This window comes from Pseudophryne corroboree, chromosome 1 (genome assembly GCF_028390025.1).
Source record: "Pseudophryne corroboree isolate aPseCor3 chromosome 1, aPseCor3.hap2, whole genome shotgun sequence".
Classification (NCBI taxonomy): Eukaryota; Metazoa; Chordata; class Amphibia; order Anura; family Myobatrachidae; genus Pseudophryne; species Pseudophryne corroboree.
Window position 1 is genome coordinate 914,263,773 of NC_086444.1, and position 17,945 is coordinate 914,281,717.

At 41.9% G+C, this 17,945-nt stretch overlaps 1 long non-coding RNA gene across 1 annotated transcript in view; it reads right to left on the reverse strand.

Annotated features, from left to right (window-relative positions):
• Nucleotides 1-10,851, reverse strand: part of LOC134966855 (uncharacterized) — a 46,401-nt gene extending 35,550 nt beyond the window's left edge. Inside the window, exon 1 of the long non-coding RNA XR_010188721.1 lies at nucleotides 10,764-10,851. This is a non-coding gene — a long non-coding RNA (uncharacterized LOC134966855). The remainder of the gene's footprint in view (nucleotides 1-10,763) is intronic.
• Nucleotides 10,852-17,945: the final 7,094 nt, after the last annotated feature.

Consider the following 17,945-nt stretch of genomic DNA (forward strand, 5'->3'; position numbering starts at 1 on the left):
TCATAACAAAAGGTCATAGGTTGATTCATACAGGTGGGCTGTGACGATTTCAAACAGCTCAGGTGGGTGGGAAACTAGGTTTCCCGCCGAGTACCTGAGTATGAGTAAATAATAGAAATGGACATAAACTTCTTATGTCCATAACTATTCGCACGAGCGATTAATACGCTCCAAACCAACACCGGAATATTGCTAATTAAATACTCTTCCGATGGGTACCAAACACTGCTGTATGATTCCTGTTAGACCCTTCCTACAATACAAAGAGGGCTTCCTCAGCTCAGGGACATTCTATATTAACCAAACTTTCAGAAACTATCAAAGGGACCATGATCTACAAACTACATTAATTGTGAAAATATGTAACGAAGGAGTCGCACGCTACGACTACATAAACTCTACCGTAAATACGCATACCGTGCGCTCGCGGGTGCACGCTATTGCTGGTATGCGCCTTCACGGGAGAGCGTACGCATGCGCAGCGCGGACCAGTGTGCGGTGCAAATATGGCAACGTGCATAGAGACATTTTTCTGACTTTGACAGTCCACCCTTTGGCAGTCAATAATAACTGCCACCTTCTAAAACATTTCAAAAAGGAGAAAAAATGTAAGTCAGGGGTTAATTGATTTCTATGGTGGGGTAAGGAAGAAGAGTGGAGTAGGTGTGAAGAGGGTATGACCTAGTGAGAAAGCAGAAGCATGTGTGTATGAGTCCATGTTTGGAGGGTCATGTATCATCGTGCCGTACGTGTGGTAAATCAAGCTTCGAGGTATTGCGAAGTATACATTTGAATTCCTTCTTATCCCGTACTAAGGGTCTGTGGATGGGCTGTCAAACTCTACCGAGCTCATTTCGGCTTTCAGTTGTAACAAAATGGGGATGCACATTTTAGTTGATGATACATGAATGGGGGAGGTATGTGGTTGCTGATATCTGTGCCTGTATTCCCTATCGTCTATGTGTGTCATTACCTGAGGGTTGTAGAGATGAAGATAAAGAACACTTATGGAAAATGCAATGATATTCTATGTCAGGGAAATGTACATCTGTCGTTGAAGTTGTGTTCGGTATCTGTTGAGAGTCGTCTTCTTTGCGCTGTATTGCTCCTTGGGCATGAGCAAATAGCTTTGTCAGTGCCATCAGATTTACAAAAATGTTGGGCTAGCGTGAGTTTAAAAATACTAGGGAAACTGGGGATCCATGGCAAAGTTCATCAAGTGTCCATATCATAGGTTGTCAAAACTTCATCTTTGGTGCTTGTCTGTTGTCTGTATAGCGTCTCGTCAACTTCCTCGTCCAAGGGGGTCTTTTTATCTTGGAGAAAAGCAGAAAAACAGGTGAAAGAAACGGACCGTATAATCGCATTTTCATCACATTCTGGTTTCTATCATTGGGTCATAAATCAAATCCAGGTTAATTACAGTTTCCTCACTCCTCAAGCTCATCACTTTTGTACTTTGTTTGCACCTCATTAAAGCCTGCCCGCATCTAAATATCAATCCAATCGATATAACGACACCCAAGATACATAGTAGAAACTTTCCAACATCCATTATGACTCCTTGAGCCCAGTCTCCCAAACCGGAGAACCAATTTCGCGGGTTCAACCATGACACCCAACCAGTCAGCTCATTACCTACAGCAGCAAGGGTGAGATTGTGTTTTCGACGAAATTCCCACTTTAATTGCAGAATATCGTCCATCTTTTGGTCTATGACCTCTACCGGATCCTCGGTGCTATTTGTGATATACGTGCAACACTTTATGCCGTACTGTGTTGCCAATGTAACACAATATCCGCCTGTTACTGCTGTAAGATAATTAAGAACCATCCTATGCTGAACTAGTTCTGTTTTATAAGCTTGAAGTTCTCTTCCAGTGTATCTAAACGTGTCATCATACATTTCAGTGATATTATCTAACAAATTGGCGAGTGCGGAAATGTATTTATAGTTCATCACTCCTCGAGCGGTGCGAGTGAAATCTAACGCTACCAGAACCTGAATCCCGGTGGATTCATGGATAAGATCAGAGGCCGGATGCTCTAACCTTTCTGACAGTTGTCTTTTAACTCGGTGCTCGTAATGAGTGTGAGTATAAGGAGCTTGGTCACCACGGTGTATGTCCTTCATTTTGTCATGTGTAACAGTCATCACTTCAGGCAATACTTTTCCAATATAACACAATCCTTCAGAGTTTGGGGCAAGCCACTTGTACGCCTTTCTCCCGCATATGAAATATGCATCATCGGGGAGAACATATGGGACGGAGAAGGACATTACCATGTTACAAACCTTCCAGGTGAAATCTCCTGACCCTAATTCTTCCATCTGCTTAATGCACGTATCAGTTTGTACGATATGTGCACAGTATCCTGGTGATACCTCTCCAACTCTAGTAATCCTATTTCCTAAGGTATATCGATACCGGAAAGATTTTCCTCTACTGGCTATGTGGCGTACAAGCTCTGTATCTGTAGGCATTCTATCTGCTCTGTGTGAAAAGGTCATGGTAAGGTTGCTCCATGACACTTCCCAATTTCCCGGTTTTCTGGGATTGGAGATGTTGAAACATAAGAGGGACCTATCCACATGGTATTGGTGGAGCTTCAAACTAGGAGGGCTGGAGATATTAAACCTCCGGTCCACCGGTCTCCCACCACTTAGCTCAAGTACCTCCCCTAACGTTAAAGGAAATGGTACTAGCCCTGATTTGCTATGACCCTGAGGTACTTGAGAGCATACCCAACAATCTGTTTGGTTTAATACGTTACCCACTAAGGAGTGATAGTCACTCAATGGATGCCGGTCCATATGGATATTAAAACTGGATTGGCATTTCTTTATGCATCCATCTTCAACCAGATTATCACAGAGCCTACAGATACAGTTTTCTTCAGCTAACAATCCGTTACAATTTCTTCTATGATCAATGCTATCGGATCGTTTTCTGATACTCGCCTTTGCTTGTTGGTTTGGTTGATCTTGGAAAACTACGCCTCCATCATCATAATCGGAACCCATTCCAGAACCTCTCTCGACCTCTATGGTACTCTCGCCGGAACAGACTGCTCTGGTCAACATCATGGTCAACATCATAATCCGGATCACAGTCTCTTGGGGCAAGTCCATCTTTGAGGAGGAAATGGAGAAGAATGAGAAGGGGGAAAAAGAAATTTTAAGGGAGAGGGGATGGGAAGTGGAGAAAAACAATAAAAGGGAGAGGGGAGTCGACAACTGCTTTCGGTCTTCAAGGCTCAGGTGCCGCCTCAGTCCTCCTGGAACAGACACTCCAGTGATACAACCTCTACCGTCTGTTCCTTATCACGGGACTTCTCTGGATCAGCAACCTTTTTGCAGTGGGATGAATGGACCCAAGTCTCTCTCTCAGCAACCTTCAATGCTGTGGTGCTAGTCAATAAGACCTGGTATGGTCCTTCCCATCTATCAATAAGACAACCCGTTGACACGACCTCACCTATCCCTCCGCTAGGGGCCTTCACTAATCTCGTGAGTGGTGCAGTTCCTACTGTGGTTTCTGATATGGTGGCCGCTAGAGAGAGCGCTGAAATTGTTGCCGAATCGTCTTCTTGATCACACTCCGGAGGAAGGTTCAAAACAGGGTACAACTTGCACGGGTTAATAATTTCATGGGTTACTAGGTTAACATCATTAACATTTACAGGGTTGCTAAGAGTTTGTGTTTTACAACCCAGTGCGTTTCTCTCCGCAATCAATTTCTCTCCTGCAATGTATGGTGGAGGAGGGGCTGTGGCTATCAGCTTCCTGACTGCTCCAGATCCTGCCGCCAGAGCCAAACCTCTCTGTATCTCACCTTCCTGGTGCCATAACTGTAAATAATCATGATGCTGAATTCGTCTCTTTGTTGATTTTATGAGACATATCCTCCTCCTTAAATTTTGTAACACTTCTGGACTGAAGCTACCTATTCTTGGGAATTTGTCCCTGTCTTGTACAGTCATTCTCTCCCATTCATCACATAAAGATTCTGTGTGACTTCCGTATTTTTCACACATGATGTACCTTGCCGACCCGACGGGTCGGTTCTCTGAATCAAACCGAACCGAGGTTGATCGCCCCCTACCTGAACAACTGGCCCCCATAATCTGCAGGTGTTGCTTACTACTCCTGTGATCTTTATATCACGGTCTTCAGCGAACCCTTACAGCAAACCAAATTGTCCAAAAATAGGCCGGCGGTGGCGGTTTACCGAGTACCCCACTCACTCGCCCACCTCGACCAATACGACCTGATCACACCGATATGGTGCTGGCGTACTCGATACAGGGCCCCTATGGAACCTTCTGTTTACTGGAACATATGAGGGTTACCCGCAGGACACTTACTCTTTCCAGTAAAGGTGGGGTTGTTAGATAGTTCCAGAGTGACCAGCGAACTTCCCTTCCAAAAATAAAAAATTACACAAATCACGTCAGAATGTACAAATAGCGTTTGTGACCACTTTACTCTAATGGTATTAGGTCAGATTACTAACTACTGCACACAATTACGTGCGGTACAATCGTTCAGTACATAAGCACTACTTGTCATGTACTGAAAGATCAATGGAATCGATGTTTCCGGCCGCGATTCCTTCAGCAAGAGCTTGTATGGCCTATATGGGTTCTGCACCAACACCCCAGGCGTTGTGCCTCTTGTACCTTTATAGCGGACCTCTTTGTCTATTTAACCTGTTACCTTATGACCTCCTGGTCTGTTACCGTCTGTTAATGACCTCCTGGTCTGTTACCTTATGACCTCCTGGTCTGTTACCTTATGGTCCGCTATACTCTAATGCTCAAATATTATTTAACCAGGGATGCCTCCCTAGCCACCGTATATGTCACTTACACGTATGTCCTTTGACGAGTACCCGACTTTCCTTTTGGTTCAACCTCTAAGTTATATAAACTTATGCGATAAAAACACACTCACTCAACACATGTACACTTTGTTTCTATATCTATTTCTGCGCAGAAATTGTCTTTAGTCCAGCTGTGTTACCAATTAGGAGCAGGATCTGTTAAACTAAATTTCAGATTTCCAAAAATAGACTTGCGTTATTTACCGCGTCGCGTTATCTACCGCTGTGCGTTACTTATCGCCTTTGCGCTAATTATCGCTTTGCGCTAATTCAACTTTTCGTGACTTGAGCTACGTGGGCGTAACCGGACGCTACGTTGCGTAATGTACGCTGCGTGCGTCTGCCTTTTGGATTGCGTACGCAAGTCTTTTGTTAGGGACACGTGTACGCAAAACAAAGATCCACCGTAACACAATTTCTACTTTTATCAATGTAGATGATCCCTGATCATCTACCGCACACCACACTGACTGCCTTATCTCCCAGACAAGCCGTGTGTTGGTCTATACTTTAACTATTACCTCTACTATGAAATAACAGCAAATCTCTTTTAGCACTTTCTATCAACTATAAAATTGGCAAACAGGAATAGTGATATACGAAATTTGAAAAAAGAAATGCAGATATATATGTATGCGTGCGTGTATACGCAAGACAGAAGAGAAATAAACAGTTTTAAAAGACACAAGCGTTTTGTTCTTACTTCCGGTTCCCGGATTCCTTCAGCACTCTTTATCTAAGCGAAGCAGACGCTTATCCCGTCAGCACTGCGAGACAACCTCCCACCCTTTGCTGGGGGATAATGTCTGCTGATCTACCTAGTGCGGATATGAGAAGGACAGGACGAGTCCCCAATTGACAATGCTAAATTCCTTTGTCGTATAAACAACCCTTTATGAAGTCTAAGAACACTGTACGCTGTTTACTTAAGAAGTACCGTACGGGTACGCTGGTTGCGTAACGATCGCTCAGCCGTAGGCGAGACGCTCAAGCGTCACGTTCGCTCACGGCCCAGCGATCACAGGACAGCACGTTAAGGGCTATGACTAGAGTAATGATTCGCTATGGCGTAGCGGACGCTCGAGACCACGAGGAGATCACCAGCGGCGCAGACGCTCACAACGCTATACCTTTATATCTAAACCTTATACCAATGAAATACACAGAATACCTTAATGTGAATACAGGGTGTAAGTGCAACCTTGTGTAACCTGACTAACTACAAAGCTGCTTGAGCGTCACCGACGCTCAAGTGAACACTTAACACTTTAGGAAATACACAGATACTGGTTTAGGGTCCAAAGCCTATTAACTGTATTATATCTAATATACTTGTAAAAGGGGATAACAGTACAAATGATACACTACAATATAACAGAGACTTCCTAACCAAAATACAGTACTATCTAATACAATACAATACTGATCTAATACAATACAATACAATACTAGTCTAGGGGAGATGTGAGAGGAAAGAGAATGGAGAGAGAGAAGAAATGGAGAGAGATGAGAGAAATTGGCTCACAGTAAGACAATGATTACGGAGAGAAACTTACGCACAAAGGGTATGATCGCATGCGCCTCGATATCCAGCTCCCGGTTATCAGCAGAAAACCGTTGATGAGAGAGTGAAGTTGGATATGGTCGGCCTGCCTATTTATGCCCCACACACAATGCAATCTCATAGTCCCTACAATCCCATTGTCCATTGGACGTCGGAATTCGGCCCTGTATCATAACAAAAGGTCATAGGTTGATTCATACAGGTGGGCTGTGACGATTTCAAACAGCTCAGGTGGGTGGGAAACTAGGTTTCCCGCCGCATACCTGAGTATGAGTAAATAATAGAAATGGACATAAACTTCTTATGTCCATAACTATTCGCACGAGCGATTAATACGCTCCAAACCAACACCGGAATATTGCTAATTAAATACTCTTCCGATGGGTACCAAACACTGCTGTATGATTCCTGTTAGACCCTTCCTACAATACAAAGAGGGCTTCCTCAGCTCAGGGACATTCTATATTAACCAAACTTTCAGAAACTATCAAAGGGACCATGATCTACAAACTACATTAATTGTGAAAATATGTAACGAAGGAGTCGCACGCTACGACTACATAAACTCTACCGTAAATACGCATACCGTGCGCTCGCGGGTGCACGCTATTGCGGGTATGCGCCTTCACGGGAGAGCGTACGCATGCGCAGCGCGGACCAGTGTGCGGTGCAAATATGGCAACGTGCATAGAGACATTTTTCTGACTTTGACACTGCACAGATGGTGGGAAATGGGGATGGAGAGAGAATACTAAACTGTAGAAGGGGCATTGGGCTAAGTGAAGTGGCCCTGTTACATGACTATGAATATACCCTCAGAAAAACACTAACTTAGACAAAACCCGAGATACAGTATTTGTCTGGGAAGAGCAATTAACAGGCTTGGATGGGGACCACTGCTTTGAAGTCGGATATCTCCGGATCCCCAGGGCCGATTTTAAAAAATCTGGTACCCCTGGAAAAAAGGGACCCTTGGCTACAAGTCTATGGCCCTTATACTCATGGGGCCCTTGGGCAACTGCCAATTGAGCCCATATGAAATGACAGCCCTGGCTAGTGGCAAAGATGAGCGGTGACTCATCTGTAAAATAGAACACACTGGATGCCAGTTTGATAGTTGATGAGGTAAAGTAATTGTCTTTGCCTCTAATACTGTATGTACATATATGACATTTTTTTTATGATGTAACCTCACAGTAATTTACAAAATGCAAACATCACTTATGGTCCCGTTGTGCACCGTGATTTGCATAAGTACATAAGTGCATAGCTCTGCATATCAAGATGACAATGGGGTATACGTGATACAGTCTGAGTTTGCCAAAGGAATGGAATGTCGGCCAAGAATAGCCGTCTTTTTGAAGCGGCAATCATTTACAAGGCATAACCAACCTGTAAATGATTGCCACTTTAAAAATATGTCCATTCTCAGCAGACATCCTGCACCTTTGGCAAACTCGAACCCTATTAAATATACCTCAATATTTGCAGAAGGCTGCACAGGCTAAGAATTTGGGTGGTAAGAGGGTGTCTTCACCAATGTGGGTAGTACAGTGCCTGCAGCATTATAGAAATTAGATTTCCTTTTGTGGAGTTTGATTATTGAAATGAGGTTAATGGATGTAGAAGTTGCAATGTTAGGGATTTCCTTCACTCTGTGGCAGGTTGCATGGCCATTTCCTCTTTGCTGAATGTTGATCTGCTCAGAACTAGTGGCCTTCGGGTATCATCCTATGCTTTTAATGCATCCTATGTCAGGACTGTACAGTATGTTGAACTTTAGCATGCTTCAAAAATTATTTAAAAAAAAGTCTTCACATACATAGTTACTATACGAGTAAAACAGTCTCCAGGTTCCCTCCATATCCTGATTAAAAGAACTATAAATGAAGATGCTGCACAGAAATGTCAGACGATTGCTATGGGATTGTACCTTTTTCCACCCCTAGATGCGCTTTTAGGGCCTGATACTGTGCACAAACGCAAACAGTGAGTTATAGCAGACAGCGCAGCCACAGATGCAAATTTACCCCAACTTGTTATCTCCATCCTATTCTGAGTCAGACAGAACTCCATTGGATTTGTCTTTCTGTTAACTTGGGCCTTTTGTGGCGGTAACCATGCAAGTGCATAGAACAGCCCTGCCTTGTGGGAGTTTCATGGGCATGTATGAAAAACTCTGTATGATTCTGAGTGTAAACTGTAAATGTGGTTCAGTGTTTTGTTTATTGCTAGGGGAAACATTTCTAAAATTATTTTTTGGAATGCAGTTATTTACTTGCTCTGCTTACTGCTATCTTACTTGGTAATCTTATATAGCAAACATATACATCATGAGGCTACCACTGTCACCTGATGCTAGGAGCCACAGAGAGTCAATCAAACTATAAGCTTGCACGTTGGTAAGTCCTCCATGTCTCTATGATACAGATCATAGCATGATAGCAGGGACAGGTTGTAAGGTGAACTTGCTAAAATATCAGTTTTACACAATTCTTTTATATACTTTTTTTTTAAATAGAAAATGATGTAATTCTTATTCCAGAAAATCTTTTTAACTTTTTAGTCCATTTTTTTCTAAATCATGTTTATAGACTAATCCCCAAATTCCCAGAATTATTATTATTGTAGCATTTTTTTTACTCTTATATATTAGTTGAAGAAGTTATATTCAACAATGGTTTACAAATGCAGTTTTGTCAAAATTAATAAAATAAAAATAATTAAAGGATATGTTTTCTTCAATTGTTAATACACGGGAAACTAATATATTTTTAAAGAAAATAATATGGTTCTATTGTGTGGAATTAAATAATTAACTGCAATACACAATTATCCAACCTTTAATATAAAATCTGCAGTATTTTTTTTTTAAATATGCACATTGTTCAACATTAATAAACATTAAAGATTAATTTTGAAGATTAATTTTGAAGATTAATTTGAGAAATTCCAACAATTGTTTATGTTGCTATTAGTGTTAACAATTAAAACCATTTTTCTGGCTGCTATTTGCATTGTAAATGTCATATCAGACAAAAGATATTTTCTCAATTACAAAAATACATCTGTCAGCTATATTTCCCAACCATGTCTATGAGAATGGAAACTGCAAGAGGTGGTGAAAGGAAATAGATGTTAACACATTCTTTGTATGGAACTACAAGCTGGATATATTTTACACAGGGGACCTAAATAAGAACATTTAAATACACTTATAAGTATGGTTTGGAAATGTTGTATTTCTTTGTGGCTTTCACTCTTTCTTCTCTATTGAAATTTACTTATCTGTTTCTTTTTCTATAAATTACCTTCCCTTCTGTATATCATTAACACATATTGTGCCAAATGTATGTCTGTTTGTGGTGTGTGCACTACTTTTTTTTGCATGTTTTCACACTGTCCATAATCTGTAAACTAGACTACACTAGTGGTTCTCAAACTGTGTGCCTAGGCACCCTGGGGTGCATCAGGACACTTGCAGGGGTGCCTTGAATTGGTGGTCCATGACCAATTCAAAGTATTTATGGTCAATGTAATAGGTAAAACTAGTTGTAGTAGTTGTCAATCATAAAATATATGTACAAACAGAAGCACAATTGTATACCTCCACATAACTGGCATTTTAGTTCATGTAGTTCATGTACTGATCAATGGATATAATCCTGCAGACCCCGACAAGGTACCCCGCTAAACTGCAGATTCTACTTTATTGCTCAAAATAATTACCATAAAAATAGCTATCACATTAGTGTTAAAATGTTAGTGTTATAGCAGGAAGAGTAAGTTTACATACACTCCCTTATGTGGGTGTCATAGCAATGGTAAGATACGGAAAAAGTTTAGGGCAATCAAATTGTACTATTTATTTATTTATATATATTCCTAAGAACAGTCTTATTTTATATACATTGTCTTAAACAAATATGTTTTGATAAATTTAAAATGTATCATTTGATCTTATTAACTACTTTAATAAAAAGCAGGAGAGTCAGCTTATTTATGGTTGTAGGAGGTGAGGGAAACCCAACATGTTTCGTCCTATGACTTCTGAATCTCACGACTGGTGAAAAAATGACAGGAGTCTTGCTTCCACTGTCAATGTTTCAATGTTATTATAACATTTTTGTCAGGACAAACAAGACATGAAACATACATTACCTTTATCACCTCTTCCGACTGTGTATGGTGCCATTCACCCACTGCGTTCAGCTCAGCCCCAAATGATGTCATCCACGGGCGCTGGCGTCCAACGCCATAGCAACACATACAACATAATATTAGCACACATACAACAAAATATTAGAACTAACCTCTTGTCTGCTAAGGAAGAGCTCCTCCTCAATGGTGAACATGTAGCAGTTTGCAAATGATGGAGCTACATTACTGCCCATGGCACAACCCTGTAGTTGAAGGTAATGGGCAGTGTTGAACACAAAATATTATGCTCTAGCAACAATTGTAAAAGATGTATGAATAAGTCAACGGGACCTCTGTACAGGGGATTACCCTCAATCACTGACCTCCCGCTAACACTCCATATGTCAGATACATCTGTACAGGCTTTTGATATCCATCATGACTAGTATAAATTGCGAAGGAACAAATTGAATGTCTGCCAATTTATTCAACAAATATGTTATATCCTTCAAATAGCTCGCCTTCGCCTGCAAACATGGCTGGAGAAAATTATCTAAATACATTGACACCTTCTGATATAAAGACCCCCTCGCTGATATAATTGGCCATGCAGGGGGGCACTGGCTGTTTTTGTGGATCTTGGGTAGTGAATACAGTAATGGTTTTACTGGAAAAGAAGTTGTTAAAACATCACATGTAGCTTGTGTGATAAGGTTGTCAGACACTGCTTCACACAAAATCCAATCCAATTCACATTTAAATTGACTAGTAGAGTTAGAAGGGAGTTTCTGGTAAGCACAGATGTCAATCAGTTGGCGGTTTAACTCATGCACGTAGTCTGATGTATTTTGAATGACTAGGGAGCCACCTTTGTCTGTGGGTCTTCTGACCACATCATCAAACTTACTGAGTGACATCAATGCTTCCCATTCCTCCCGACACATGTCAGAGTGGCCACTCATGGAATTCTTAACTGCTCATTGCACAGAACTATCCAAAGTGTGACAAAATATTATTAAATAGTAATGACCTGGGAGAGGGAGTAGGATCTGAAAATGGCAGTGATCATCTGAAAGGAAATGTATGTCTGGAGAAAAGGAAAGCCCTCCTTAAGCAGCACTCAATGGAAATTCAATAAGGGCTGTTCGAGAGGAGCTGTTTATCGTCTGGGTGCTGGAAGTAAACCACAGACCAGAGGAAGGACCATTACAGGGCCTATACCCCGCTAACCTTCCATATAATTTTAAAGGGTACAAATATTCCTGCAATAAAATTGATATATAGTATACTAAATTTAGCAACAGAAGGTACAAAGGGTCGATGTCATGTTTGAATTTCCACAACAGATTTCAGATTCAGGCCTGCACATACTGTAGCAGGGAGCACACTTACCAATGCCATTATTGATACTGATGCCATGTGTGCAGGTGAGTTCTGTCCTGCCAGAGGTCCTACATGTCCAACACTGAGACTATGTACCTGGTTGCTGGCTGTCTCAGTGTCCGGGTCAGAACACCAAATTAAATTAGTGACATGGGGTTACATATATTGTGAAATATTTTCTTAGTAAACTATTAGGTAGATCTATGGTTTGATGCACATTACTGTATGGTTTTGTTTTGTTTTACTGACAATGAGCGTGCCCCCAGTATATAGCTCTAATGTCCCTCCTCCATGCATTTGATGTGAGATACATTGAAATGGTCAAACGATTGGTTCTCATGGCCACATCCCAGCATGTTCTGCATTGTGGGGCTATTCTGTGTCCATACTGTATATAGCCATCATGCATATGGGGATCTGCACAGCTCCACTTGAAGTGACATGAGTCCAGTCTGAAATTCTTTCTTCAGAGCTCTAATTGGCAGTATTGTTTAACCTACAGTATTAGAGAGCTGCTGGAAAACTCCATGTAAGTCCATTTTTAATCCATCTAGACCCAGGTGGTTTTTACATCCCATCTACTGTATTGAAAGGTGTGCCATTTTATTTTGTGAGTGTGATCTGCAATGTCCCACCAAATGGAAACCAATGTTGGCCACTGCAGCTTGGAAATCTGGGTATTTGTGATGAAGGCAGAAATGTTGATTATCTTTGTAATGCAATGAGAGGTGGCAATGATAATGTGATGAGATTGGCTGCCATACAGCTCTATCATGTTTTTATGAGTTTTACTGATTGGCAATGACAAGACATCATTAACTTCTTCTGTTCATGCTGCTGAACTAAGCCAGTCACTCCTGTGACCAGGTGTGAGTGCCAGCTGGTGTCACCAGTTGTAGGAGGGTTATTACTGCCACCACTGGGCTTCGTCACTGACACTTGGAACAGCTCTTTGGTAATAGGCAGCTACTGGAGTGTCTCTCTTTGTCTTCCTTTCCTCTTATTTTGGATGACTGCTGGGTAGCTGGTGGAGTGCTGATGCAGGACACAGGTTTCAATAGACAATCAGATGATGGTTAAAAATGATTGTTTTATTTTCATAGCACAGGCACACAGCAGACACAAGAGGCGGAATTCAAATAATATATCACACCCAATCTCCTTTCTAAAATGATCCCCGTTTTCATGCATATCGCACCCATAGTAATCAGGTTTAGTTGTGTAAAGCATTGGGTGCTTCGCTAACCCGGGGGTAGCGAGCTGAAATGATGATACTACGCCCGGTAGCAGAAACAGAACTGGCGAGGAAAAGGCGGAAAGAATTGAATACTGCCCAGGAATTCACAGGAGCAGGCAGGGTATTATTTATTTACCAACATTTATTTGCAGCATACTCCAGAGGTTTGGCAACAACTGCAGTAATGATACAAGACTGGGTATTAACAGACATACAGTAGAAGCTTACAGTCTTATTATTAATTATATTTAATGTACTACTGACTTAATCATTCCAGGTTAACCTTCTTATCTGGAAACGAGGGTCTGTCGCTGCATATTAGTTTTCATTTACATTTACTGTACTAGTGGTGAAGAGGTTTGGCAAGTATTTTGGGTTTTGTGTCAAATATAATTTTCAAATCTATCACCAGTTTCTAAATAGGGAAGTGGTAGCATAGCAATGGTCTGCAGTTTCCTAGAGAGGTCAGCAAACTGATAAAACGTTTTCATGAATTATGCTGATAGCATAAAATAAATTAAAAAACATAAGATATGCTTTAAGTGTATGAAGTACTAGAAGTGTATCACATCTCTGTATTACAGCAGGGATATCTCAATGTCTGACCTCAAAGTAAACTATGGGAAATGCACACAGTGATGACACTTATTTTTTATCCGCTTCATGCCTCTGTTCCTTGTTAAGTTTTTGTTTATTTTTAACCTGTGGATATCAGCATGGACCAAAGAAGTTCCCAGGTGGGCAACATAAATGAGCACTGTATCTGGGGTATGGGTTTGTGTTTTTTACTCAAATGATTGTTTTTCTACTCATTTGGTGGTATTCAATTCTTTCCACCCCCTTTCTGCTGACGGGGCGTGGTATCATCATTTCAGCTTGCTACCCTTAAGGTAGCAAGGTGCCCTAACCATTTACGCAGTGAAACCTGATTACCATGGGTGCGATATGCGCAATAACGAGGATCACTTTAGAAAGGAGATTGGGCGTGATATATCATTTCAATACCACCCATGGGGGCAGATGTGTTAACCTGGAGAAGGCATAAGGAAGTGATAAACCAGTGATATGTGCAAGGTGATAAAGGCAGCAGCCAATCAGATCCTAACTGTAAATTTACATATTGAAGCTGATTGGCTGGTGCCGTTATCACCTTGCACATATCACTGGTTTATCACTTCCTTATGCCTTCTCCAGGTTAATACATCTGCACCATGGTGTTTTATCAGCATTTCATCATGAAACACTGTGGGTCTTAGCTGACCCTGATTCTACAAGTGCTAGCACCAGCAAACCAAACACCTTAAGATGGCCACTGCATGCAGATTTTTTTATTACACCACACTACACACATCAGTGGTGTGCAAAGTGTCCTTGGGGGTCATTCAGATCTGATCGCTGCAGTGCATTTTCGCACAGCGGGCGATCATGTCATAACTGCGCATATATATGCACAACAATGCCCACGCGTGTTGGACAACAACAAAGGGCATCGCTGGTCAGTGATGGTATGGTGCGAAAAATCTGATCGCACGGGGGTTCGCAATGTGATTGACAGGAGGAAGCCGTTTGTGGGTGGTAACTGACCGTTTACTGGGAGTGTCCGGAAAAACGCAGGCGTTCCCAAGCATTTCAGGGAGGGTGTCTGACGTCAGCTCTGGCCCCAATCAGCCCGTTCTCATCGCACTGGAGCAGTAAGCCCTGGGCTGTGCAGAGACTGCACAAAGTGGATTTTAGCAGCTCAGTGTACACATAGGATCGCACACTTGCATTTCGAATATACACTCCCTCTGAAGGTGGCGACTATCAACGCAAGACAGCAAAATTATCAGCCAAGCAATCAGATCTAAATGACCCCCGTAGTGCTTTCAGCACTGGGCTATATCTTGCTTGGGGCATGGTTCACTTATTTTTTTTTTCAGGGCACAAGCTACCTATGAAATGTAGTTGAGTGCTGATTGAAATAAGGGTAGTTGGCACTATGGCACGATAAAGTAGTGTAACACCAGACCTGGCCGAAATGTTAGCGTTGGCTTTGCCATTTTCAAAGGAATCCCATACTTTCTGCTCCAGGCTTCCCTAGTATTGCAGAATCCAGCTTAGTATGACAGCACTATATATGGTTTACATATTTTGGGGGAAAAGACTGTGTTTTCTTAACATTATCTTATTCAGCTGGTGCAAGGTCTAAATCAGCATGGATTTTATACCAGTGGGGAAACAGTCAGGACAGATACGCCCATTGAGAGGTATATATGTGCAGTGCTTCATCTCTCCATGGTTTCTAAGTTGTGTGAAGATACCCTTACTACACCTGGGTTATGCTAGCCTGCCCCTTTCTTTCCGCTGTCTACCTCATTTAGGGTACTGAGTATTAAATATAAAATATGACCAACTTATTATATGCAGTGGGCAAAATTTCCTGTATGTGCACAGTAATAAACACCTTACTTTGCACTTCTCCTGTTTGTGAGACCACAAATGTCATATCATTCTCATAATTTGCACTAAATCACATCATCATGGCACCATGGCGCCTTTACAGTGCCAGTTGCATAGCACCACCACCAGCCTGGCTGCCCCCTGTCAGTGGGTGCAGACAAAAAGTCAACAAATAAGTGATAGAACAACCATTAGTCACGCAAATGACCGGAATGCCATAGCAGTAAGTGAGGGATGTGCTGATCTTTCTGGAGTCAGTGACCATTCCGTGATTGAGATCATACTTGCCTGTGACAAGGGCAGTTTTCTGATGTGATAAGCCCAATGGAGGAACTGTGAAGCCAGAAATAAAAAGATAATGGAAGGGCACAGTACATTAACAGTATAGAGTAGTAATGAGAGGCTTCTATCTAACTGGTACAGAAATGCCGTGTTGTCATACACATGGCTACATGAAACACAATTCATACTGTAAATCCAACTTGTTATACAAATAACATCTGCTTAAACTGCTTACTCCTGAAGACCTGCCAAATTTCAATGGCATCATGTGCTTATTTTGCTTGTAATTGCCAGACTCATAGGGACTTTAAAATAATTTTTATTTTTGCAGTGTATTATACAACTCAGTATAACAGCATGACATTCTTTATTACACAGCCCTTAATTACAGTAGTAAGCCGCTATCACAGTAAAAAAGATGTTTTAAATATGAGGTTTATATGAGTGAATTGTCATTTTTAAAATAAATTGTAACTAAACTGATAATGATAAAGGACCTAATGATATGTAGAATGCCATGCTATAGAAAAATAATTGTGCCATTGGTATACATTCAGGATCCCGGCTGCCGGAATCCCCGACAGCTGTCAGATCTCCAAAGCTGGAATCCCAACTAAGGCAGCATTCGGATGCTGGGATACCGACAGCGGGAAACCTGAAGGCAAATATAAATGGGCATAGGCAAATGCAGGGGGGGTTTCTGGTTGCCCGGAAACCCCTCTTCTCTTGCCAAGTGGCTTAAATTATGACAATAGCAATGATATACTTTATAATACAAATAATAGAGCTGCTGTCACATCATGCAGTTTAAGGGACAGAGCAGAGCTGCTGCGCATGCGCAGTGTAGCAGCTTTATCTACCAAGTTTGCTGTGAGTGGAGCTGAGACTTCAATCAGTTACAAGGTAGAAGAGACAGAAGCCTTATCATGATATGGGAGAAAGTGCTTAGAAAGTGCAGTACTGGTTCTATTAAGTTTGTGTATTTATTAGAGATGAGCGCCTGAAATTTTTCGGGTTTTGTGTTTTGGTTTTGGGTTCGGTTCCGCGGCCGTGTTTTGGGTTCGAACGCGTTTTGGCAAAACCTCACCGAATTTTTTTTGTCGGATTCGGGTGTGTTTTGGATTCGGGTGTTTTTTTCAAAAAACACTAAAAAACAGCTTAAATCATAGAATTTGGGGGTCATTTTGATCCCAAAGTATTATTAACCTCAAAAACCATAATTTACACTCATTTTCAGTCTATTCTGAATACCTCACACCTCACAATATTATTTTTAGTCCTAAAATTTGCACCGAGGTCGCTGTGTGAGTAAGATAAGCGACCCTAGTGGCCGACACAAACACCGGGCCCATCTAGGAGTGGCACTGCAGTGTCACGCAGGATGTCCCTTCCAAAAAACCCTCCCCAAACAGCACATGACGCAAAGAAAAAAAGAGGCGCAATGAGGTAGCTGTGTGAGTAAGATTAGCGACCCTAGTGGCCGACACAAACACCGGGCCCATCTAGGAGTGGCACTGCAGTGTCACGCAGGATGGCCCTTCCAAAAAACCCTCCCCAAACAGCACATGACGCAAAGAAAAAAAGAGGCGCAATGAGGTAGCTGTGTGAGTAAGATTAGCGACCCTAGTGGCCGACACAAACACCGGGCCCATCTAGGAGTGGCACTGCAGTGTCACGCAGGATGTCCCTTCCAAAAAACCCTCCCCAAACAGCACATGACGCAAAGAAAAAAAGAGGCGCAATGAGGTAGCTGTGTGAGTAAGATTAGCGACCCTAGTGGCCGACACAAACACCGGGCCCATCTAGGAGTGGCACTGCAGTGTCACGCAGGATGTCCCTTCCAAAAAACCCTCCCCAAACAGCACATGACGCAAAGAAAAAAAGAGGCGCAATGAGGTAGCTGACTGTGTGAGTAAGATTAGCGACCCTAGTGGCCGACACAAACACCGGGCCCATCTAGGAGTGGCACTGCAGTGTCACGCAGGATGTCCCTTCCAAAAAACCCTCCCCAATC